A 24,922-nucleotide genomic window follows, 5' to 3' on the forward strand; every position below is an offset into this window, starting at 1 on the left:
ATATTATATCTTATATACATAAGATCAGTTTAGCATACATTAAGTAAAGATTTCAACAGTTTGCTCCCACACAGAAACATAAAGTGAAAAATACTGTTTGAGTACTAGTTATAGCATTAAATCTCAATGTACAGCACACTAAGGACAGAAATTCTACATGAGGAGTAAGTGCACAGTGACTCCTGTTGTTGACTTAACAAATTGACACTCTTGTTTATGGCATCAGTAATCACCCTAGGCTCTTGTCATGAGCTGCCAAGGCTATGGAAGCCCCCTGAGTTCACTGACTCTGATCATATTTAGACAAGGCCATGGTCAAAGTGGAAGTTCTCTACTCCCTTCAGAGAAAGGTACCTCCTTCTTTGATGACCTGTTCTTTCTACTGGGATCTCACTCACGGAGAGCTTTCATTTAGTTTTTTTTTTTTTCCGGAGTTTCTTGGTTTTCCAAGCCTGAAATACTCTCATGGACTTTTCAGCCGGATCTGAATGCCTTTAGGGCTGATTCTGAGGCCAGAGTGCTGTTTAGGACATCTGCCATTCTATGGGTCTGCTGTGTATCTCACTTCCCATGTTGGATCGTTCTCTCCCTTTTTGATTCTATCAGCTAGTATTTGCAGACACTATTCTTGTTTCTGTGATCCATTTGGTTCTTAGTCCTATCATTATGATCAACTGTGAACAGAAATTGATCACTGGGATTAGTGAGATGGCATTGGTACATGCCACCTTGATGGGATTGAATTGGAATCCCCTGGTATGTTTTTAACTCTACCGTTTGAGGTAAGTCAGCTTGAGCATGTCCCGAATTGCACATCTCTTCCCTCTCTTATTCCCACTCTTATATTTAACAGTGATCACTTTTCACTTAAGTTTCAGCACTTAAGAATTGTGTATTGATTACAGTATTCAACCAAAAGTATTAAGTAGAACAAACAAAAAAATACTAAGAGGGATAACATATTAAGTTGCTCATCAACAGTCAGGGTGAAGGCTGATCAAGTCACTGTTTCTCATAGTGTTCATTTCACTTTAATAGGTTTCCTTTTTGGTGCTCAGTTAGTTGTCACCTATGAAGGAGAACAAGTAGGTATTTGTCCCTTTGGGATTGGCTTATTTCACTCAACATAATGTTTTCCAAATTCCTAACAGTGATCACTTTTCAGTTAAAATTTAAACACCTAAGAATAATTGTGTGTTAATTACAGAGTTCAACCAATGGTACTAGAACAAAAAAAAATGCTAAAATGGATAAAGTATTACATTGTACATCAATCGTCAGGACAAGAGCTGATCAAGTCACTATGAGATTTTTATTTATTCATTTGAAACCTAGAGTTACAATAAGAGAGACAGAGAGAAAGGTCTTCCTTCTGTTGGTTCACTCCTCAAATGGCCGCAATTGCCAGAGATGCACTGATCTGAAGGCAGGAGCCAGGTGCTTCTTCCTTGTCTGCCATGTGGGTGCAGGGTCCCAAGCACATGGGCTGTCTTCTACTGTTTTCCTAGGCCATAGTAGAGAGCTGGATTGGAAGAGGGCCACCTGGGGATAGAACTGGCACCCATAAGGGATGCCAGCATCACAGGTGGAGGATTAACCTACTGCTCCACAGTGTCAGCCTGATGTTTAATTTCTGGCTATGGCTTTTTCAGATCTTCTGCACTTGAAGGATATCACCTTTTTTGAGCTGCATATTTATGCAAGCCTGAATTCCATGAAAATATACTTCCACATTCATTACACTCCTAAGAAACCCCTTGTGCGAATTCTCTGATGTGTAATGATCAATTTCTGACAAATGGCTTTTTGTCACACTAATAATATTTCTGAACTTTTTCTTTTTTTAATTATTTACTTTATTTATTTTAAACACAGAGTTACAGAGAGACAGAGAAGCAGAAAGAGGTCTTCCATCCACTGGTTCACTCCCCAGATGAATGCAATGGCTGGAGCTACAATGATCCAAAGCCAGGAGTTAGGAGCTTCTTCTGGGTCTTCCACGTGGGTGCAGGGCCATCTTCTACTGCTTTCCCAATCCATAGCAGAGAGCTGTATCAGAAGAGGAGCAGCCAAGACTAGAACCGGTGCCCACATGGTATGCCGGCGCATCAGGCCAGGGCTTTAACCTACTGTGCCACAGTGCTGGTCCCAACCTTTCTTCCTTATGGGAGTGCCTACTGTATGGGATGTAATTTCCAGCAAAAGGCTCTGTCACATGGTTATGTTGATTTTGGAAAAAGTCCTTCACATTCATTATATTCTTAAATTCTCTCCCTTGTTTGAACTACATGTGTTATGAGCCTTTTGACAAAAGGCTTTCCCACATTTATTACAAGATTTCCACCATGTAACAAATTCTCTGGTGTTATATTGTGTGATTTTGGCAGAGTTTTCCAACACTCATTCCATTCATAAAGTTTCTCCCCCATGTGAATTCTGATGTTTTATGAGGTGTTACTTATGATAAATGCTTTTCCATATGAACTATATCCAAAGTGTTTTCCCCCGAATTAGATGATGTGCAATGAGGGCTGAATTATGGGAAAAAGCTTTCCAAGTCATTATGTCCAAAATGTTTCTCTTCATGTGAATTTTCTGATGCATTCTGAGATATGACTTGTTGCCAAGGGCTTTTCTATAGTTATTGCATTCATGAAGTTTCTCCCTGGTGTGAATTCTCTGGTGTGATATGAGCTATGAGTTATAACATATGATTTATAAAGGCTTTTCCACACTCATTAGATTCATAAGGTTTCTGCCATGTGTGAATTTTGTTTTGATATGAGGTATAACTTATAGAAAAAGACTTTTCCACAGTCATTACATTTATAATGTTATTTCCCTGTGTGAATCCTATGATGCATTTCGAGTTGGAACTTAAAATCAAAAGTTTTTCCACAATCATTACACTCATAAAGTTTCAACACTGTGTGCATTCTCTGGAGCATTATGAGGTTTGACTTTTGTCCAAAGGCTTTCCAATCATTACATTCATAAGGTTTCTGCCCTGTGTGAATTCTCTGATGCACAATGAAGGTTGACTTATGGCTAAATGCTTTCCACAGTTATTACAATCATGAGTTTTCTACCCTGTGTGAATTTTCTGCAGTGATAAGACGTTTGTCTTTTGTCCAAAGGCTTTTCCAAAGTCATTGCATTCATGGGGTTTCTCCCCTGTGTGAATTCTCCAGTGTAATATGAGGTGTGACTTTTATACAAAGGCCTTTCTCCAGTCATTACATTCATGAGGTTTCTGCCGCATGTGAATTCTCTGGTGTAATATGAGGCATGACTTGTGTCCAAAGGCTTTTCCACAGTCATTACACTTAAGAGGTTTATCTCCTGTGTGATTTCTCTGGTGTACGATGAGGTGTGACTTTCGTCCAAAGGCTTTTCCACAGTAATTACATTTATGAGGTTTCTGCCTTGTGTGAATTCACTGGTGTATGGTGAGATCTGACTTTTGTCCAAAGGCTTTTCCACAGTCATTACATTTATGAGGTTTCTGCCCCATGTGAATTCTCTGGTGTACAATGAGGTGTGACTTTTGTGTAAAGGCTTTTCCACAGTTATTCATTCATGAGGTTTCTCCCTGTGTGAATTTTCTGGTGTATTATGAGGCATGACTTTAGTCCAAAAGTTTTTCCACAGTCATTACATTCATAGGGTCTCTCCCCTGTGTGAATTTGCTGATGTTTCATGAGGTCTGACTTGTGTCCAAAGCTTTTCCACAGTCATTACATTTATGATGTTTCTCCCCTGTGTGAATTCTCTGGTGTATGAGGAGGTCTGACTTGTGTCCAAAGGCTCTTGCACAGTCATTACATTCATAGGGTATCTCCCCTGTGTGAATTCTCTGGTGTAATATGAGGCATGACTTTTGTCCAAAGGCTTTCCACAGTCATTACATTTATGAGATTTCTCCCCTGTGTGAATTCTCTGGTGTACGATGAGGTGTGACTTTTGTGTAAAGGCTTTTCCACAGTCATTACATTTATGAGGTTTCTCCCCTGTGTGAATTCTCTGGTGCATTACTAGGTTTGACTTTTGTCCAAAGGCTTTTCTAAAGTCATTGCATTCATAGGGTCTCTCCCCTGTGTGAATTCTCTGGTGTACTAAGAGGCATGACTTTTGTCCAAAGGCTTTTCCACAGACATTACGTTTATGAGGTTTCTCTCCTGTGTGAATTCTCTGGTGTATGAGGAGGTCTGACTTGTGTCCAAAGGCTTTTCCACAGACATTACATTTATGAGGTTTCTTTCCTGTGTGAATTTGCTGATGTATGATGAGGTCTGACTTGTGTCCAAAGGCTTTTCCACAGTCATTACATTTATGAGGTTTCTCCCCTGTGTGAATTCTCTGGTGTATGAGGAGGTCTGACTTGTGTCCAAAGGCTTTTGCACAGTCATTACATTCATAAGGTGAATTAAAACTGAGTGATTTTCCACAAGGTTTACATGTGTAGAGTTTTCCCCTTTTATTTAGTCTCTCATTTATTGCAAGATGTGACTGGTGAATGACAGATTCAACATACCTAATGTACTTATAAAATTTCTTTCTTGTGTGCATTTGTTGATGCATATTGAGGCTAGAATTTTCATGGATAGCCTTTTCTATTTGAATTGCTTTTCCAAAAGTGACAGTTGACTTATTACAGTTTTCTGCCATATGAGCCCCCTCAGATTTACAGAACATCTTTCTTGTGAAGACTTTTGCTTGTCCAGTGGGTCCAAATGGCTGCTTCATGATGTGAATATTGTCACGCTAAGAGGTCACAGAACTGGAGAGATTTTCCAGGTATCTTAGTGTTATCAAATTTCTTTCCAGCCTGTAGTTGATCAGGCCCACTGGGGGGATACACAGTGTGACATTTATTGCATTCCTCAGGCTTCAATCCTGAATATGTTCCCTTTTCAATAATAAGTGTTGGAATATGGCTTGAATTTAAACTAAGTGTTTTTCATAATTCAACTCTCTTGAGAGCTGATGTCTTGTTATTTTTCATAAAATCCTGATTCAGATTTTTGTCTTTCCTGGTTGATCCTAATCAGTTCATCTCTTTTCATGACCACTGAAATGAGAAAAAAGCAATCATGTCACTGAATCACATGTAACTGTCTCTCCTGGCATACTCATGTAAAGGGAATGAAGTTACTTGTTATCCAAGTGGCATAAGATTTTCACAAAATCAGTATGAGGTACTTATTTATAACCATTATATGGTTTTTCTCCTTAATACATTAATATACCATGAGGTTTCCCAATGTTCAAACATGATCCTTTTTACTATGGTAATCTGTCAAGGATGGTAGAATGACATTTGTGCTATGATGTGTGGGATGCCTGCATCTCAAAACAGTGTCAGTTTGAGCCCTGGTTACTCTGCTTTCAGTACAGCTCTCTGCCTATGTAAACCAGAAGGAAGCAGATAATGTCATGTGCCTAGGAACCTGTGAGACACCAGGGAAGACTAGATGAATTTTAGAGTTTTGCCTTAAGACTAGTTATACCTAAGTATTGGAGGCATCTGGGAAGTGAGCTAATATAGGACCTCTGTCTCCCTCTTTCTCCTCTCACTATCACTCTGCCTTTCACAAAGATGAAATAACTATAAAATATTTTAAAGAATGGACAAATATTTAATAATAATATTCTTTCACTACCTAGCAAACATTTTTCCCTGTCTTTTTTCTCCAGTTTATTTTTATAAAAGTTGTATTTTTTTGCTTCTCTGATATTTCAACCATAAACATGAAAAAGTTTTACTGATCATTTACTTTCAGGTGGAGAAGAGTGAAGTGTGCCTATACTTTAAGCAGGACAATATTTAAGGAGTATGATTTGAATCTATGATTGTCTCATGTTCAGTCTTCCATGGTAAACATCATTTGTGGGATTTTTCAAATGAAAAACTACTTTGTCTCTACTCTATGACAGCTTCCTCAAATTGCTAAGGACACCCAACACCTTCAGTTTCTCAGAAGTACAACAGGTATAGAAAAGTCCCAATACACCAAAACACTTCCAATCAGTTTGAAGAATTTGTTTCTGCAAACTGGGATGTGCTCATCTTCTTTGAAAAGTGTTTTCTAGCTCATTCTGAAATCATCAGTGCTGGTTACCTCCTCTCAATTCTTTCTATAAACATTCCTGTGTGATAATTTGAATTTCTGGAGGCTTTTGCTCAGTTGCCTCTTATTTTCCCTGAAAGCTTCATTTCCTATGTTTTTCTTATCATTTTATTTGCTTATTCTTCAATGACACTGAAAAATAAGAGAGAAATCATACTTCAAACTCCACCCTTAAAGAAATCTGAGCCACTCAACATAAACCCATGAGGCTACTTGACCTTGGGTCTCAAAATCTCATTACTTTCGTGGTGAGTCTAGGATCACTTATTTTCATGTTTTATATAAGTTCATGCTTAGTTTATGATTTCTTTTTTCAAAGATTTGCTTTATTTATTTGAAAGCTAGAATTAGAGAGAGAGAGAGAGAGAGATCGAGAGAGAGAGAAGTCTTCCATCTGCTGGTTCACTCCCTGTATGGGCACAACAACCAATAATGGGCCAAGATGAAGTTAGGAGCCAGGAGTTTCTTTCTTGTCTCCCACATGGGTACAGGGGGCCAAGGACTTGGGTCAACCTCTGCTCCTTTCTCAGGTGCATTAGCAGAGAGCTGGATTAGAAGAGGACCAACTGGGACTTGAGCTGGCACCCATATGCAATGCTAGTGCTGCAGGCTAGAGCTTTAACACACTGCACCACAGTGTCATTCCTAGCTTCATAATTTCTGATGTCACAGCACAGAGGCTTACACATGACCATCTTTTTTTGATTTATTTATTTATTTGAAAGTCAGAGTTACACAGAGAGAGGAGAGGCAAAGAGAGAGAGGTCTTCCATCTACTGGTTCAGTACCCAGTTGGCTGCAATGGCTGGAACTGCACCAATCTGAAGCCAGGAACCAGGAGCTTCTTCTGGGTCTCCCTCAGGTTCAGGGGTCCAAGGACTTAGACCATCTTCTACTGCTTTCCCAGGCCATAGCAGAGAGCTGGATTGGAAGTGGAGCAACTGGGTCTTGAACTGGTGCCCATATGGGATGCTGGCACTTCAGGCTAGCATGTTAATACATTGCTCCACAGTGCAGGCCACATGACCATCTTTTAGCATTTACTTATTTACTAACTTGAGAGTCAGAGAGACAGAATCAGAGATAAAGACAGACTGACAGTCTGGAGATTCCTCAGAAACCTGAAGATAACCCTACCATTCGACCCAGCCATCCCACTCCTTGGAATGTACCCAAATGAGTTTAAATTGACAAACAAAAAAGCGGTCTGCACCCTAATGTTTATTGCAGCACAATTCACAATAGCCAAGACCTGGAAACAACCTAAATGCCCATCAACGGTAGACTGGATAAAGAAATTATGGGATATGTACACTTTAGAATACTATACCACAGTAAAAAACAATGAAATCCAGTCATTTGCAACAAAATGGAGGAATCTGGAACACATCATGCTGAGTGAAATAAGCCAGTCCCAAAGGGACAAATACCATATGTTCTCCCTGATCGGTGACAACTGACTGAATACCAAAAAGGAAACCTGTTGAAGTGAAATGGACACTATGAAAAACAGTGACTTGATCAGCATAGCCCTGACTGTTAATGAACAACTTAATACATTATCCCTCTTAGTATTTTTTTTGTCTGTTCTACTTAATATGACTGGTTTAATTCTGTAATTAATACACAGTTATTCTTAAGTGTTGAAATTTAACTGAAATGTGATCCCCATTAAATATAAGAGTGGGAATAAGAGAGGGAAGAGATGTACAATTTGGGACATGCTTAATTGGACATGCCCCAAATGGTAGAGTTAGAAACATACCAGGGAATTCCAGTCCAATCCCATCAAGGTGGCATGTACCAATGCCATCTCACTAGTCCCAGTGATCAATTTCAGTTCACAATCGATCATAATGAAAGGAGTAAGAGTCAAAGGGATCACATAAACAAGTCTAGTACCTGCTAATAGTAACTGATAGCATAAATAAAGGGGAGTGCGATCCAACATGGGAAGCGAGATACACAGCAGACTCATAGAATGGCAGATGTCCTAAACAGCACTCTGGCCTCAGAATCAGCCCTAAAGGCATTCGGATCTGGCTGAAAAGCCCATGAGAGTATTTCAGGCATGGAAAGCCAAGACACTCTGGGAAAAAAAAAAGACAAAAAAAAAAAAAACACCTAAATGAAAGATCTCTGTGAGTGAGATCTCAGTGGAAAGAACAGGTCTTCAAAGAAGGAGGTACCTTTCTCTGAAGGGAGGAGAGAACCTCCACTTTGACTATGACCTTGTCTAAATAAGATAAGAGTCAGAGAACTCAAAAGGCTTCCATAGCCTTGGAAACTCATGACTGGAGCATAGGGAGATTACTGATGCCATAAACAGGAGTGTCAATTGGTAAAGTCAACAACAGGAGTCACTGTGCACTTACTCCTCATGTAGGATCTCTGTCCTTAATGTGCTGTGCATTGAGATCTAATGCTATAACGAGTACTCAAACAGTGTATTTCACTTTGTGTTTCTATGGGGGTGCAAACTGTTGAAATCTTTACTTAATGTATACTAAACTGATCTTCTGTATATATAGAAAATTGAAAATGAATCTTGATATGAATAGGAGGGGAGAGAGATTGGGAAAGGGGAGGGTTGTGGATGGGAGGGAAGTCACTGGGGAGTGGGGGAAGCCAATGTAATCCATAAGCTGTATTTTGGAAATCTATATTCATTTAATAAAAGTTTTAAAAAATCTAATTTAAATGTACATAAATAGGCAAAATGAAAAGACGGTTCGAAACTACATGTTTTAGTTTTCAAGATGATCATCAGGTAATTTTTATAAAATATTATTTATATACCAATATGTGACTTCTAATATTCATGGCTATAGATTTTATTCTCTTAGAATTCTAAAACTAAAGGTGGTATAACTAAATAATATCTTGATGTTATTATAAAATTCTTTTAACTTTTAACTTTTAACTGCATTTCATATAGTGTGCTCTTTTATTCATTGGATCCAGGAAACCATCACAATATAAGAGTGTTTTTATTAAATAAATTTGGCAATTAAAAAAAAGACAGACTGAAACAGAGTTGCCAGCTATAGGCTCACTCCTCAAATGTTTCCAACAGACTATAATTTTTTTTTATTTATTTGAGAGGCACAGAGGAAAAAAAAAAGAAAGAAACTAAGAAAGAGAGAGTTCACATTTGTTGATTCAGTCCTGAGCAAGTTCTATGCCTGGGCAAAATCATGAGTGGGAACTCAATATGAGCAATGTGTTAGAATAAGTTTCCAGGGGCCAGCATTGTGGCATAGCAGATAAAGCCACCACCTGCAGTGCCAACATCACTTATGGGCACCAGTTTAAGTCCTAGCTGCTCCACTTCTGATCCAGCACTCTGCTATTGCCTGGCAAAGCTGTAGAAAATGGCCCAAGTCCTTGGACCCCTGTACCCATGTAGGAGACCTGGAAGAAGCTCCTGGCTCTGGGCTTCAGATCAGTGAAGCTCCAGCCATGACAGCCAATTGGGAAATGAACCAGTGGATGGAAGACCTCTCTCTCTCTCTCTCTCTCTCTCTCTCTCTCTCTGCCTCTCCTTCTTCTCTCTCTCTTTCAAATAAATAAATAAATCTTTAAAATAACAGAAACATTACTCTTAAAAACGTTTCTGTATGTTGCCTAATTAACAAGCACTGAAGGAACTAATAAGTGCATGAAATAAAAGGTATGAAAGTGTAGAGAAGGACAAGTTAGAACTGGGGGAATGTATCAAACCTAGATAAAAGCCTTAGTAACATCAGAAAATGACTGGATTTTTTTTTAATCAAAGAACATCTTCACTAAGAACAAAAGTTAGAAAGATACTGGTATCTCTAAATGCCTGTGTCTGATGCACAAAACCAGTTGTCATCAGGAGTAAGGCTTGAGAAAAATTCATGGAAAGAACACCAGTCAACATCTGCACACTTTCTGCCTTGGCCTCCCTGTCTCTTATGTGCAGACTGACCTGAAAGGCTCTGATTCAGGCATTCTTCCACCATCCATGGCTCTGCTCCTCGCTCCAACTTGAAGATCAAGTCAGGTTTGGTAGTACAGTGTCCTATTAATGGAAACAATATAACACTATGAAATCACTATCTTGGGTTATTTAAAGGACCACAGCTTGGCCCAGGAGCTATGAAACAAATGTTCCAATTTGAATCTTTTGTAAGATGGTAGATATTCAGATTATTCATGGACTCAAATTCTATACCTGCCCAATATTAAACATTATATAAAGTGTTCCCTTATTTGTCAAATAGTAATAAAATGTTATCGCTGGGCATGTGATGTGTGTCACTCACCCAAGGAGAACAGGCTGCTGTAGGTCTCCAGCATCACATCTCTGTACAGGATTTTCTGAGCATTGTTCATTTTCTTCCATTCCTCCCATGTAAAGTACACAGCAAGGTCTTCAAATGCTATCATCACCTATAATATTACACTTCCAGTCAACATATTAACTCTGTCACAAAATAAACACTGACAGTTGTGTGGATATGAAGGAAAAAAGAAGGATATGGTTTCACATTAGACTTGTTGAGTGTTTAGAAAGCCACACAGAGCATTCAACAGAGTCAAACCCATGATCTACAGGCTGTGAGAAATGCCCAAGCTGGAGGGAAACAGGAGGTTCAAATCACAAAGGCCACATCTGTCAAGAGGAATTGCACAGCAGGCTAAAAGAGGGGCAATATTGACTCTTGAATAGGCAATGTTAAGGAGAAGTATGTAGAAGCATTGAGAAAAAAAAGGCAAGAAACCATCAGTGAAACTATGATGGGAATGACCAGAAAATAATTTCCAGGAAAACACCATGCATATCATTTCCAATATGTCAGAGAAAAATATATTAAAAGACAGGGCAGACATTTAGCTTAGTGTTTATGATGCCACCTCAGAGTGTCTATGTTTGATTTTCAATGCCAGCTCTAGTTTTTAGCTCCCAGATAATGCAGACCTGGAGAAGCAGTGGTGATGTCACCAATGAAGGAGGCCTAGATTCCATTACTCAATTCTGGCTTCAGTCCCAACTCTGTTTGGTATGGTTATCTAGGAAGTGAATTAATGTGTCAAAGCTCTCTATCTCTCAGTCCATTAACATTTTTCTCTATCAAGCTAATAAATATTTTTAAGTAAGAGAGAAAATACAGGTAAGACAAAGAATACAAATTAGCTTTTGCCCTTGTCTATGATTATTCTACTGATAAACAATTGAAACAACATTATACCTAATTAAAGTGAAAGCAATGGAAATACTTGCCCAAAACATTCAAATGATAAACATTTGAAATAACATTATACATAATTAAAGTGAAAGCAATGGAATTATTTGCCCAAAAAAGAGAATCTGGGAATGTCTGCAGTACAATCTGCATTTGTGACTCACTGAGAAAAATGCTTAGAGATTTGTTTAAGAACCTGCAATAGTCACCAGAATTTTGATCCAGCAGGCTAAGCCTCCACCATCAATGCTGGCATCCATGTAAACAGAGGATTTGAGTCCTGGCTGCTCTACTTCCAATCCAGTTCCATGCTAATCTGACTGAAAGAGCAGTGAAAATGGCCTGAGTATTTGGACCCTTCCATCAATTTGGGAGGCCCATGGAGTTTCAGGCTTCTGGCTTTGGCCTGGCCCGGTCCCAGCCATTGTGGGCATTTGGGGAATGAAACAGTAGGTAGAAGATATCTCCTTTTGTCTCCCTGTCTCGCCCAATCTCTGTAAGTCTGCCTTTCAAATAAATAATCTTAAAAAAATAAATGAGCCTCCAGTAGATTCTTTTCTCCACACATTCCTTATCCTATTCCAGAATCCAATTCAGCTTCTCAAAGGTATTAAGGACTCTATTACTCTAACAATTCAAAAACAAACAACTGATTTGTGTTTTAGCACTAGGAAACTCTTCCTCTTGCAGAATGATAAGTGTTTACTTCATAGGTAACACTAAAACACTACTCAGTACATCATCTATGTGTAGAGTGTTTCAGACAACATGACCCCCAAAATGTAGCATATTGTACTTAGTTTCAACTCAATTCATGTAACAAATACAGATTTTGCTATAGCAACAGAAAGACAAGAGACCAAACTGCATTATTATAGATGACAGTAATGTTTCATAATCATGCCAAATTCATAATTCATTTCTGTGTATTCCATGAGAACAGATTTTATGTTTATTTTTCTATTTTAAAAATTTTAAAGATTTATTTATTTATTTGAAAGTCAGAGTTACACAGAGAGAGGAGAGGCAGAGACAGAGAGAGAGGTCTTCCATTTGCTGGTTCAGTCACCAATTGGCTGCAATGGCTGGAACTGCACCAATCTGAAGCCAGTAACCAGGAGTTCTGGGTCTCCCACATGTGTGAAGGGGCCCAAGGACCTGGGCCATCTTGCACTGCTTTCCCAGGCCATAGTAGAGAGCTGGAGCAGAAGTAGAGCAGCCAGGTCTCAAACTGTGCCCATATGGAATGCCAATGCTTTATACCAGGGCGTTAACCCACTGAGCCATAGAGCCGGCCCCATATTTTCCATTTTAATTAACTAGTATAATGGGACCGGCACTGTGGCATAGCAGGTAAAGCCACTGTCTTCAGTGCTGGCATCCCATATTGGTGCCACTTTAAGTCACGGCGGCTTCACTTCCAATCCAGCTCTCTGCTATGGCCTGGGAATTCAGTAGAAGATGGCCTAAGTCCTTGGCCTCCTGAACCCATGTGGGAGACCTAGAAGAAGCTCTTCACTTCTAGCTTTGCATCAGTGCAACTCCAGCCATTGTGGCAAACTGTGGAGTGAACCAGCGGATGGAAGACTCTCTCCCTCTGCCTCTCTGTAACTCTGACTTTCAAATAAATAAAAAATCTAAAAAAAAATAAACTAACATTAAACACCTAAAATGAGTACTGACAAGCTGGGGAATAATGAAAGAAAAAACACTTCACTTAGAGGTGATATATTAATTTTCTTTCCTCTTAGAAACATGTGGAGGACCCAGAATCATACCTGGGAGAGAAGGTGAATGGCAGGAGTTCAAAGAAAACTCTGGAGGCCAACACTGTGGCATAACGGATAAAGCTGCTGCCTGCAGTGCCAGCATTCCATAGGGTTGCTGGCTCAAGTCCTGCCTACTCAACGTACAATCTAGCTTTCTGCTATGTCTGGAGAAAGCAGTGGAACATGGTCCAAGTCCTTGGGCCACTGAACCTGCATGGGATACCCAGAAGCTCTTGGGTCTTGGCTTTGGATCAGCTCAGCTCTGGCCTTTGCAGTAATTTGGAGGGTGATACAGCAGATAGAAGACTTTCTCTCTCTCTCTCTCTCTGCAACTCTTTGAATAAATAAATGAAATATTAAAAAAAAACCCTCTGGTTTCCTTCTGCACTGAACAGTGGAAAAAAAGAATATGATAGAATTAATAAAGAATAATAAATACATTAACCAAGAAAACATCGGCTTCACTGTGGAGGAATAAACCTGTAAAAATGGAAATACATAGGAAAATGCACCCACCTATATTAAGTGGCAGAGATTAAACAAAAGTTATCATTGGTTTAACCAAAGCATTATCTACAAATTTTGTAACATAATAGTGTAAAAGTAAAAAGAATGTTAAGAGTGTTCAAATAAATGAGGTTGTCAGAGATAAACATTATGTTGTTATTAAAGTTTATACTAAAGAAAGTTAACACATAGACATAATACACAAACACATATTTAATGCAGTGCACTTTACCAGTAATGATTCTAAATAGACCCTTTCCCTGTATTCATCCTTTCCCAAAACCCTGGATTGGGACTGGCTCTGTGGCCTAGCAGGTAAAACTGCTGCCTGCAGACTGGCATCCCATATGGGCACTGGATTGATTCCCAGCTGCTCCACTTCTGATCCAGCTTTCTGCTATGGCCTGGGAAAGCAGTAGAAGATGGCCCAAGTCCTTGGGCTCCTATACCCATGTGGGAGACCCAGAAGAAGCTCCTGGACCCTGGCTTTGGATTGGCACAACTCTGGCCATTGCAACCAACTGGGAAGTGAACCAGCAGATGGAAGAGCTCTCTCTCTTTCTCTCTGCCTCTCCCTCTCTGTGTGTAACTCTTTCAAATAAATAAATAAATCTTTTTTAAAAAGACCCTGAATTTCACCATTTCACTTGATTTACCCCATGAGATACCAGTAAATGTGATAGAAATAGACAATTTGTTAATAAATTTATTTATTTGAAAGAGTTACACAAAGAGAGAAGGAGAGGCAGAGAAAAAGAGAGAGAGAGGGAGGGAGGGAGGAAGAGAGCTTAAAACCACAGATTCACTCCCCAGAAGGCTGCAATGGCTGGAGCTGTGTAGATCCAAAGTTATGAGCCAGGAGCTTCTTCCAGGTCTCCCACAAGGGAGCAGGGGCCAAAGGACTTGGGCCATCTTCTACTGTTTTCCCAGGCCATAGCAAAGAGCTGGATCAGAAGTGGAGCAGCCGAGTTGTGAACTGACACCCATGTGGGATGCTGGCACCCCAAGAGAAGCACCTAGCTCCTGCCATGGGATCAGTGCGGTGCACCAGCCGCGGCGGCCATTGGAGGGTGAACCAATGGCAAAAGGAAGACCTTTCTCTCTGTCTCTCTCTCTCTCTCACTGTCCACTCTGCCTGTCAAAAAATAAAAAAAAAAATAAAAAAAGAGAGAATAGAGAAATGTGGGAACAAGTCAGGCTTGTCAGAATGCCCACTGACGATGTCAAATGGAATCTTAGCAAGTGGTTTTAACCATTAAATAATAGCTTATAAAATATTTACTGGAAGGTCCAATGCCTTCTATAAATTTTTTTTGACAGGCAGAGTGGACAGTTAGAGAGAGACAGAGAGAAAGGTCTTCCTTTAATGTTGGTTCACCCTCCAATGGCCACTGCGGCCAGCGCACCACACTGTTCTGAAGCCAGGAGCCAGGTACTTCTCCTGGTCTCCCACACAGGTGCAGGGCCCAAGCACTTGAGCCATCCTCCACTGCACTCCCGGGCCACAGCAGAGAGCTGGCTTGGAAGAGGGGCAATCGGGACAGAATCCGGTGCCCCGACTGGGACTAGAACCCGGTGTGCCAGCACCGCGAGGTGGAGGATTAGCCGATTGAGCTGCAGCGCTGGCCTCTCTATTCTCTTTAAGATGGGACACTGACTCTGTCCTGAGGGATGCCTCAAGATGTAGTTTGATTTTTAGATCTTATGAAAGCAGTGACTAACATATTCTGTGTAACAGCATGGCCAAAATGAGAGCTTAAGTCATAATTTCACAGCTGGATTTACTTCACCATGGGATCCCAAATCCCCTTGGGCTAGATAATTATATATGATTAAGTTTAAAAGTGACTTCCATTCACATCAAGATTCATTTTCGATGATCCACTCTCCCCTTTATTTATTCTATCGGTTAGTGTTAGCAGATACTAGACTTGTTTATGTGCTCCCTTTGACTCTTAGTCCTTTCATTATGATCAATTGTGAACTGAAATTGATCACTTGGACTAGTGAGATGGCATTGGTACATGCCACCTTGATAGGATTGGATTGGAATCCCCTGGTATGTTTCTAACTCTACCAATTGGGGCAAGTCAGCTTGAGCATGTCCCAAATTATACATCTTTTCCCTCTCTTATTCCCACTCTTATGTTTAACAGGGATCACATTTCAGTTCATTTTCAACACTTAAGAATAACTGTGTATTAATTACAGAATTAAACCAGTCATATTAAGTAGAACAGACAAAAAAAATACTAAGAGGGATAATGTATTAAGTTGTTCATTAACAGTCAGGCTATGCTGATCAAGTCACTGTTTTTCATAGTGTCCATTTCACTTCAACAGGTTTCCTTTTTGGTGTTCAGTCAGTTGTCACCGATCAGGGAGAACATATGATATTTGTCCCTTTGGGACTGGCTTATTTCACTCAGCATGATGTGTTCCAGATTCCTCCATTTTGTTGCAAATGACTGGATTTCGTTGTTTCTTACTGTGGTATAGTATTCTAAAGAATACATTTCCCATAATTTCTTTATCCAGTCTACCGTTGATGGGCATTTAGGTTGTTTCCAGGTCTTGGCTATTGTGAATTGTGCTGCAATAAACATTAGGGTGCAGACCGCTTTTTTGTTTGTCAATTTAAAATCATTTGGGTACATTCCAAGGAGTGGGATGGCTGGGATGAATGGTAGGGTTATATTCAGGTTTCTGAGGAATCTCCAGACTGACTTCCATAGTGGCTTGACCAGTTTGCATTCCCACCAACAGTGGGTTAGTGTCCCTTTTTCCCCACATCCTCGCCAGCATCTGTTGTTGGTAGATTTCTGAATGTGAGCCATTCTAACCGGGGTGAGGTGAAACCTCATTGTGGTTTTGATTTGCATTTCCCTGATTGCTAGCGACCTTGAACATTTTTTCATGTGCCTGTTGGCCATTTGGATTTCCTCTTTTGAAAAATGTCTATTGAGGTCCTTGGCCCATCTCTTAAGTGGGTTGTTGGTTTTGTTTTTGTGGAGTTTCTTGATCTCTTTGTAGATTCTGGTTATTAACCCTTTATCTGTTGCATAGTTTGCAAATATTTTTTCCCATTCTGTCGGTTGTCTCTTCACTCTCCTGACTGTTTCTTTTGCAGTACAGAAACTTCTCAATTTGATGCAATCCCAATAGTGGATTTTGGCTTTGACTGCCTGTGCCTCCCGGGTCTTTTCCAGAAATTCTTTGCCTGTGCCAATATCTTGAAGGGTTTCTCCAATGTTCTCTAATAACTTAATGGTGTCAGGACGTAGATTTAGGTCTTTAATCCACGTTGAGTGGATTTTTGTGTAAGGTGTAAGGTAGGGGTCTTGCTTCATGCTTCTGCACGTGGAAATCCAGTTTTCCCAGCACCATTTATTGAATAGACTGTCCTTGCTCCAGGAATTGGTTTTAGATCCTTGGTCAAATATGAGTTGGCTGTAGATGTTTGGATTGATTTCTGTGTTTCAATTCTGTTCCATTGGTCTATCCATCTGTTTCTGTACCAGTACCATGCTGTTTTGATTACAACTGCCCTGTAGTATGTCCTGAAATCTGGTATTGTGATGCCTCCAGCTTCGTTTTTGTTGTAAACAAGATTGCTTTAGCTATTCGAGGTCTCTAGTGCCTCCATATGAATTTCAGCATCATTTTTTCTAGATCTGAGAAGAATGTCTTTGGTATCTTGATTGGGATTGCATTGAATCTATAAATTGCTTTTGGGAGAATGGGCATTTTGATGATGTTGATTCTTCCAATCCATGAGCATGGAAGGTTTTTCCATTTTTTGGTATCCTTTTCTATTTCTTTAAGATTTTGTAATTCTCATCGTAGAGATCTTTAACGTCCTTGGTTAAGTTTATTCCAGGGTATTTGATTGTTTTTGTAGCTATTGTGAATGGGATTGATCTTAGCAGTTCTTTCTCAGTCATGGCATTGCTTGTGTATACAAAGGCTGTTGATTTTTGTGCATTGATTTTATATCCTGCCACTTTGCCAAACTCCTCTATGAGTTCCAATAGTCTCTTAGTAGAGTTCTTTGGATCCTCTAAGTACAGAATCATATTGTCTGCAAAGAGGGATAGTTTGACTTCTTCCTTCTCGATTTGTATTCCTTTGATTTCTTTTTCTTGTCTGATGGCTCTGGCTAAAACTTCCAGAACTATGTTAAATAGCAGTGGTGAGAGTGGGCATCCCTGCCTGGTGCCAGATCTCAGTGGAAATGCTTCCAACTTTTCCCCATTCAATAGGATGCTGGCTGTGGGCTTTTCATAAATTGCTTTGATTATATTGAGGAATGTTCCTTCTATACCCAATTTGCTTGGAGTTTTCATCATGAAAGGGTGTTGAATTTTATCAAATGCTTTCTCTGCATCAATTGAGATAATTATATGGTTTTTCTTTTGCAGTCTGTTAATGTGGTATATCACATGATTGATTTGCGAATGTTGAACCATCCCTGCATACCAGGGATAAATCCCACTTGGTCTGGGTGGATGATTTTCCTGATGTGTTGTTGTACTCTATTGGCGAGAATTTTATTGAGGATTTTTGCGTCTATGTTCATCAGGGATATTGGTCTGTAATTTTCTTTCAGTGCTGCATCTTTCTCTGGCTTAGGAGTTAAGGTGATGCTGGCTTCATAGAAAGAATTTGGGAGGATTCCCTCTTCTTCGATTGTTCTGAATAGTTTGAGAAGAAATGGGATTAGTTCTTCTTTAAATGTCTGGTAGAATTCAGCAGTGAATCCATCTGGTCCTGGGCTTTTCTTTGTTGGGAAGGCCTTAATTACTGTTTCAATTTCTGTTTCACTTATGGGTCTATTTAGGTTTTCTATGTCTTCATGGTTCAATTTTGGTAGATTGCATGTGTCCAGGAATCTATCCATTTCTGATAGGTTTTCCTGTTTGCTGGCATACAGGTCCTTGTAGTAATTTCTGATGATTCTTTTTTTTTTCTGTGGTGTCTGTTGTTACGTTTCCTTTTTCATCTCTGATTTTATTGATTTGGGCCTGTTCTCTTCTTTTTTTAGTTAGTTGGGCCAATGTGGTGTCAATTTTGTTAATTTTTTAAAAAAAACCAGCTTCTCGCTTGGATGATTTTTTGTAGTGTTTTTTTTTTTTTTTTTTTGGATTCAATCCTGTTAATTTCTTCTCTGGTTTTAATTATTTCTCTTCTCCTACTAGATTTGGGTTTGGTTTGCTGCAGTTTTTCTAGGTCCTTGAGATGCGCTGAAAGCTCATTTATTTGGTACCTTTCCAATTTCTTGATATAGGCACCTATTGCTATAAATTTGCCTCTCAATACTGCTTTTGCTGTATCCCATAAGTTTTGATATGTTGTGTTGTTGTCTTCATTTACTTCCAGAAAGTTTCTGATTTCTCTTTTGATTTCTTCAATGACCCAGTGTTCATTCAGGAGCATGTTGTTCAGTCTCCATGTGTTTGCATACTTTCTGGGGTTTCCTGAGTTGCTAATTTCCAGCTTCATTCCGCTGTGGTCTGAGAAGCTACATGGTATGATTCTAATCCTTTTAAATTTGCTGAGACTTGCTTTATGGCCTAGTATGTGCATATCAATAGAATTAATAGAATTAAAGAGGAGTAAATGCTTCAACATGGGAAGCAGTCCATACAGCAGACTCATAGAATGGCAATTGCTCTAAGTCATGCTCAGTGACCTCAGAGTCATCCCTAAAGGCATTATGGTCTGGCTAAAAAGCCCACAAGAGCATTTCAGGCATGGAAAATCAGGACACTTGTGCAAAAAGGTGTGCCTACCTGGAGAGCCTCCCTGGGTGAGACTCCTGTGGAAAGAAGTGGTCATCAAAGAAGGATGAGTCTCTTCAAAGTGAGAACTTTCATTTTGCTTACATCCTTCTCTAAATATTGACAGAGTTTGTGGATTCAGAAGGCTTCCATAGCCAAGACAGCTCATCTCAAGAGACTTGAGTGATCAATGACATCACACAAAAGAGTTTGAATTGTTAAATTAACCATAGGAGTCACTGTGCACTAACCTCACATGCAGGACCTTAAGACTATGCTTAAAAAACAGAGGAGAGAGTATGGTACCCCAACCATGAGTGTGTTAACTGCTCCTTTCACCTTAAATTTCTTACAAGTCTCACCCCCTGGAGAGCCACCAGCAGTGAGACACTGGAGACCTCACACAGGTGCAACCCCATTGCCTCTGGTTTGATGGAGGGACCTGACCACCCAACAATGGAAGGGGCCTGAACCCCTCATAATGATGGGCAAAGGTTTTGCTTGTGCTTTCCAGAGATCACTCTGCAGCCTTTGTGGATACCAGTCAGAAATGCCAAACTCTGGACCCAGTCTCTGAAAGCTAACCCTCTACAAACCAACTTCAGCACCTTTCCCTGAACAAGCCATTCATAGAAAGATCCTCTTCAGATCGGCTACAGCTTAAATGGAAGGAACCTTACCAGGTGCTACTGAACATGACTACCTCAGTAAAATTAGGATTAAATGTCTACCTCTCAAGTCCTCACAGGTGTACTCAAAAGACATGCCTGATTATTCCTGTAAGCCAGAGATCATAAGCAAAAAGATAAGTAAAGTCTTTGCTTTCCTCACATCAAGAGTGCTGCACCTGAAGGCAGGCATGGTGTATCTGCCTCTTTTGATTCTCTCTGTTATTAACAATAAAACTCCTAATGTGTTCTTCTACTATAATTCTCTATACTCAAGCTAAATGGGTTTATAATGTATCACCACCCACTATCTGGGAGTCTGTAGGATGTGGTCTTTTCATCTTAAAGGGGCACTCCACTTACAATTGGTCATGGTCCAGTTTTGCTTGTACTAATGAACAAACTTATATGTTTCAGAACTCAACAACTTCTGGGAGTAACTGACCATGCAGGGGACACAGACATTGGTGGTGACCAAGATTGCTCCAGCTCACAAAGGGAATTAGGTGAGATGGGCAGAGACTTCCAGACCCAGAGCAGGCAAGGCTTGTACTACATCCCTCATAAACAGGAAGCAGCTATAGAAGATGTGATGATTCTACACCCTTCAATATCCCTTGGATTAAGGGAATGGAGTCTCTGAAGGGGGGATGATGTAGGCAGTCAAATATCATTAGGTTTGAGAGCTGGAAGGCTACGCCTTCATCACACTTTCCCCAACTCCCTGTGTGATCTCATGCCCCTGCTTTCCCATACCTGTGCACCCGCCTGCCAATTACAAAGGCCTGAAACATGGTTGGCCTGGCCTTTTTCTCTTTGCCCTTCTTTTCCTCCCTACCCTTAATCCCCATGCTAGGCATTCTTCAATTTAATTTAAATCTTATTGTGGGCTGCAGCTTGTTGCTGTGCCATGCTAAGCAGAGCCACACTTGCCCTAAAACAAAGGGGGGAGATGTGGGTGATCCTGTGAGACTTTCTGCCTAGCCCATGTGGCTAGCCTGACTGATGGTGGGAGATGGGAGCCTCAGGCACATTTCTTCCCACCCCCACCTTCTGCCAATTAGGTCAACTGCTGCTGGGGGTGGACCAGGCCCACCTGGAAACCTACCCTAGCTATGAGACCTTCAAGCTAACTGGAGATGCATATTGGTGCCAGTGTTGGTTCTGTCCTATAGAATTAGTGTTGCCCTGAATTAATTACACCCCTCCTGCCTGCCATTTAAAAGTGTACATGGTCATTAATAAAGGTGGACATGTTCACTGAAGCCTGTCCCCGGTGCTTCCTGTGGAAGAACACCATTGCCTCACTCTCCCCAATGGTGTGGGCCTCACAGGACAAGGCCACAGCTCTTGGCCTGCTCCCTGCTTGGTATGGCTCCTACTTAATTTCCAGACTTTCCTTTCTCCTTTAGATAGAGCCCTCACTCTCCTATGCATTTCTCTGATGGAATAAAAGCTTAAAAACTCAGCTTATCATCTGGTCTATTTGAGCCAGTATTCAGAATTTGACTCTGAATTCAAAGCAAGAATCCACACAGCTTATTAATTTCAGAAATATTAATAAGTGCTGAAGTCTCAGGGCCAAATTATGGAGTCTTTTATTTCTGAAAACCGGTGGCTGCACAGGGACATGTGTTCTCCAAATCATACTGCCCTGATAGAGCTCAAGGTTGAACATGCAGATGGATATCTGTGAGATGGGATAACTTCAGTCAGAGTAAAGTTAAGTTTCAAGATAAATCTGGGACCTGGCACTGTGGTATAGTTGCCTAAGCCTCTGCCTACAGTGCCGTAATCCCATATGGGCTCCAGTTCGAGTCCCTGCTGCTGCAGTTCTGATCCAGCTCTCCTTTGGCCTGGGAAAGCCATGGAAGATGGCCCAAGTCCATGGACCCCTGCACCCATGTGAGGGACTTGGAATGAGGCTCCTGGCTTTGGATTGGCCCAGCTCTGGCCATTTGGGGAGTGACCAGCAGATGGAAGATCTTTGTCTCTCTCTCTCTCTCTCTGTAACTCTACCTGTCAACTAAATAAATAAAATCTTTAAAAAGAAAAGATAAAGTATGTCTGCTTTTTTTGACAGACAGTTAGACATTGAGAGAGAGACAGAGAGAAAGGACTTCCTTTTCCATTGGTTCACCCCCAAAATGACTGCTACAAATGGCTGGCACACTGCTCTGATCCAAACCCAGGAACCAGGTGCTTCCTCCTGGTTTCCCATGCGGGTGCAGGGCCCAAGCACTTGGGCATTCTCCACTGCCTTCCCGGGCCACAACACAGAACTGGACTGGAAGAGGAGCAACCTGGACAGAACTGGCTCCCCAACTGGGACTAGAACCCTGGGTGCCTGCACCACAGGTGGAGGATTAGCCTAATGAGCCATGGTCTGCCTGATTTTGTATCACTGTTTTTGTTGTTGTGAGGCCTGAGGCAGCTTTCCTAGTTAATCTCTACCTGCATGGGGGGGGGGGTCTAGTCCCTATACCTCTTCAGTTGATGGGGTGTTTGAAAAACTTAACATTGTTTCCTGACTTAAAATTTCTCAGGAAACTGAAAATACAAGAAGACTCCATCAATATGAAAAAGAGTATATATGATGAAACTCCAAAACATATTTTATGACAAAAATTAAAATACTTTACCTTTAATATCAGGAACAAGATAGTAATTTGTTTTCATTACTTTTATTCAACTTTGTAGTGAAGATTCTAGAAATAAAAAGAAATAAAAGTAATGAAGTTGAAAGGAAGAAGGAAAAATGTCTAGTCACAAATATGATCACAACATAGGGATGAGAAATCTTCACCCTCAAACTCTCACTTGTAGGCAGCTTCAGGTTTTAGTGATAAAGTTCTATTGGAACACAGTTATGCTCATTGATTTATCTATGGCTGCTGTTTCGCTGAAATGACAAAAAAGGTGTCATAGAAACTGTATTGGTACAAATCAAAAATATTTACTATCATTAGTAAGAGAGTAGTTTGAGAAAGGAAACAACTGATAAGCACTGGTCTAGACAAAATTCTGATGGCATAAGTCAAAAACATAATGAAGCAATAAGTAAGTTTAGTAAAATGAGAAGGTGCAAACTCAATACAGAAAGACAAAATGCATTTATATAACCACAAACAAAAATCAAAATTTTGGATCACTACTAGCTCACTTAAAATATGAAATACACATCTGATGAAATATTGACAGACCTACAAGACAACTTAACATTCAATGAAATTAAATATTCTTCTCTAAGTGGAAACATTTTATTCAAAAATCTCAGGATTCATCATTGTTAAAACATCAATTATCCTAACATTATTTTACAGACTCAACACAATTTCAGTCTCTTTTCTAGCAAGCAACATGGTTCTTTTTTCTTTTTTTAACTTTTATTTAGCAAATATAAATTTCCAAAGAACAGCTGATGGATTACAATGGATTTTCCCCCCATAACTTCCCTCCTGCCCACAACCCTCCCAACTCCCACCCCCTCCCCCATTCCATTCACATCAAGAATCATTTTCAAATTCTCTTTATATACAGAAGATCAATTTAGTATATATTAAGTAAAGATTTCAACAGTTTGCACCCACACAGAACATAAAGTGTAAAATACTTTTTCAGTACTAGTTATAGCATTAATTCACATTGTACAACACATTAAGGACAGAGATCCCACATGAGGAGTAAGGGTACAGTGATTCCTGTTGTTGACTTAAAAATTTGACACTCTTGTTTATGACATCAGTAATCACCCGAGGCTCTTGTCATGAGTTGCCAAGGCTATGGAAGCCTTTTGAGTTTGCCGACTTCGATGTTATTCTGACAGGGTCATAGTCAAAGTGGAGGTTCTCTCCTCCCTTCAGAGAAAGGTACCTCCTTCTTTGATGGCCCATTCTTTCCATTGGGATCTCACTCACAGAGATCTTTCATTTAGGTCTTCTTTTTTTTTCCCAGAGTGTCTTGGCTTTCCATGCCTGAAATACTCTCATGGGCTTTTCAGCCGGATCTGCATGCCTTAAGGGCTGATTATGAGGCCAGAGTGCTGTTTAGGACATCTGCCATTCTATGAGTCTGCTTCCCATGTTGGATCATTCTCTTCCTTCTTTATTCTATCAGTTACTATTAGCAGACACTAGTCTCATTTATGTGATCCCTTTGGTTCTTAGTCCTATCATTATGATCAATTGTGAACAGAAATTGATCACTGGGACTAGGGAGATGGCATTGGTACATGCTACCTTGATGGGATTGAATTGGAATCCCCTGGCATGTTTCTTACTCTACCATTTGGGGCAAGTCAGCTTGAGCATGTCCCAAATTGTACGTTGAAATGAAATGACACTATGAGAAAGAGTGCCTTGATTGGCCCTTGCCCTGACTGTTGATGTACAACTTAATACTTTATCCCTTTTAGTATTTTTTGTTCTACTTAATACTATTGGTTGAACTCTGTAATTAACACACAATTATTCTTAGGCATTTAAATTTAACTGAAAATTGATCTATGTTAAGTATAAGAGTGGGAATAAGAGAGGGAGGAGATGTACAATTTTTTTCTTTTTTTAAACTTTTATTTAATAAATATAAATTTTGAAAGTACAACTTTTGGATTATAGTGGCTTTTCCCCCCATAACCTCCCACCCATCTGCAGCCATCCCATCTCCCACTCAATCTCCCATCCCATTCTTCATCATGATTCATTTTCAATTATCTTTATATACATAAGATCAACTTAATATAATAATTAGAGATTTCAACAGTTTGCATGCACAGAGATACACAAAGTAGAAAGTACTGTTTGAGTAGTTTTTTTATTTTTTTGACTGGAGAGTTAGACAGTGAAAGAGAGAGAC

At 40.0% G+C, this 24,922-nt stretch overlaps 1 pseudogene; it reads right to left on the minus strand.

Moving 5' to 3' along the window:
- Nucleotides 1-74: 74 nt before the first annotated feature.
- Nucleotides 75-22,778, minus strand: LOC127490282 (zinc finger protein 271-like; annotated as a pseudogene).
- Between the last annotated feature and the right edge of the window lie 2,144 nt (nt 22,779-24,922).

This window comes from Oryctolagus cuniculus, chromosome 3, assembly GCF_964237555.1.
Source record: "Oryctolagus cuniculus chromosome 3, mOryCun1.1, whole genome shotgun sequence".
Taxonomy (NCBI): Eukaryota; Metazoa; Chordata; class Mammalia; order Lagomorpha; family Leporidae; genus Oryctolagus; species Oryctolagus cuniculus.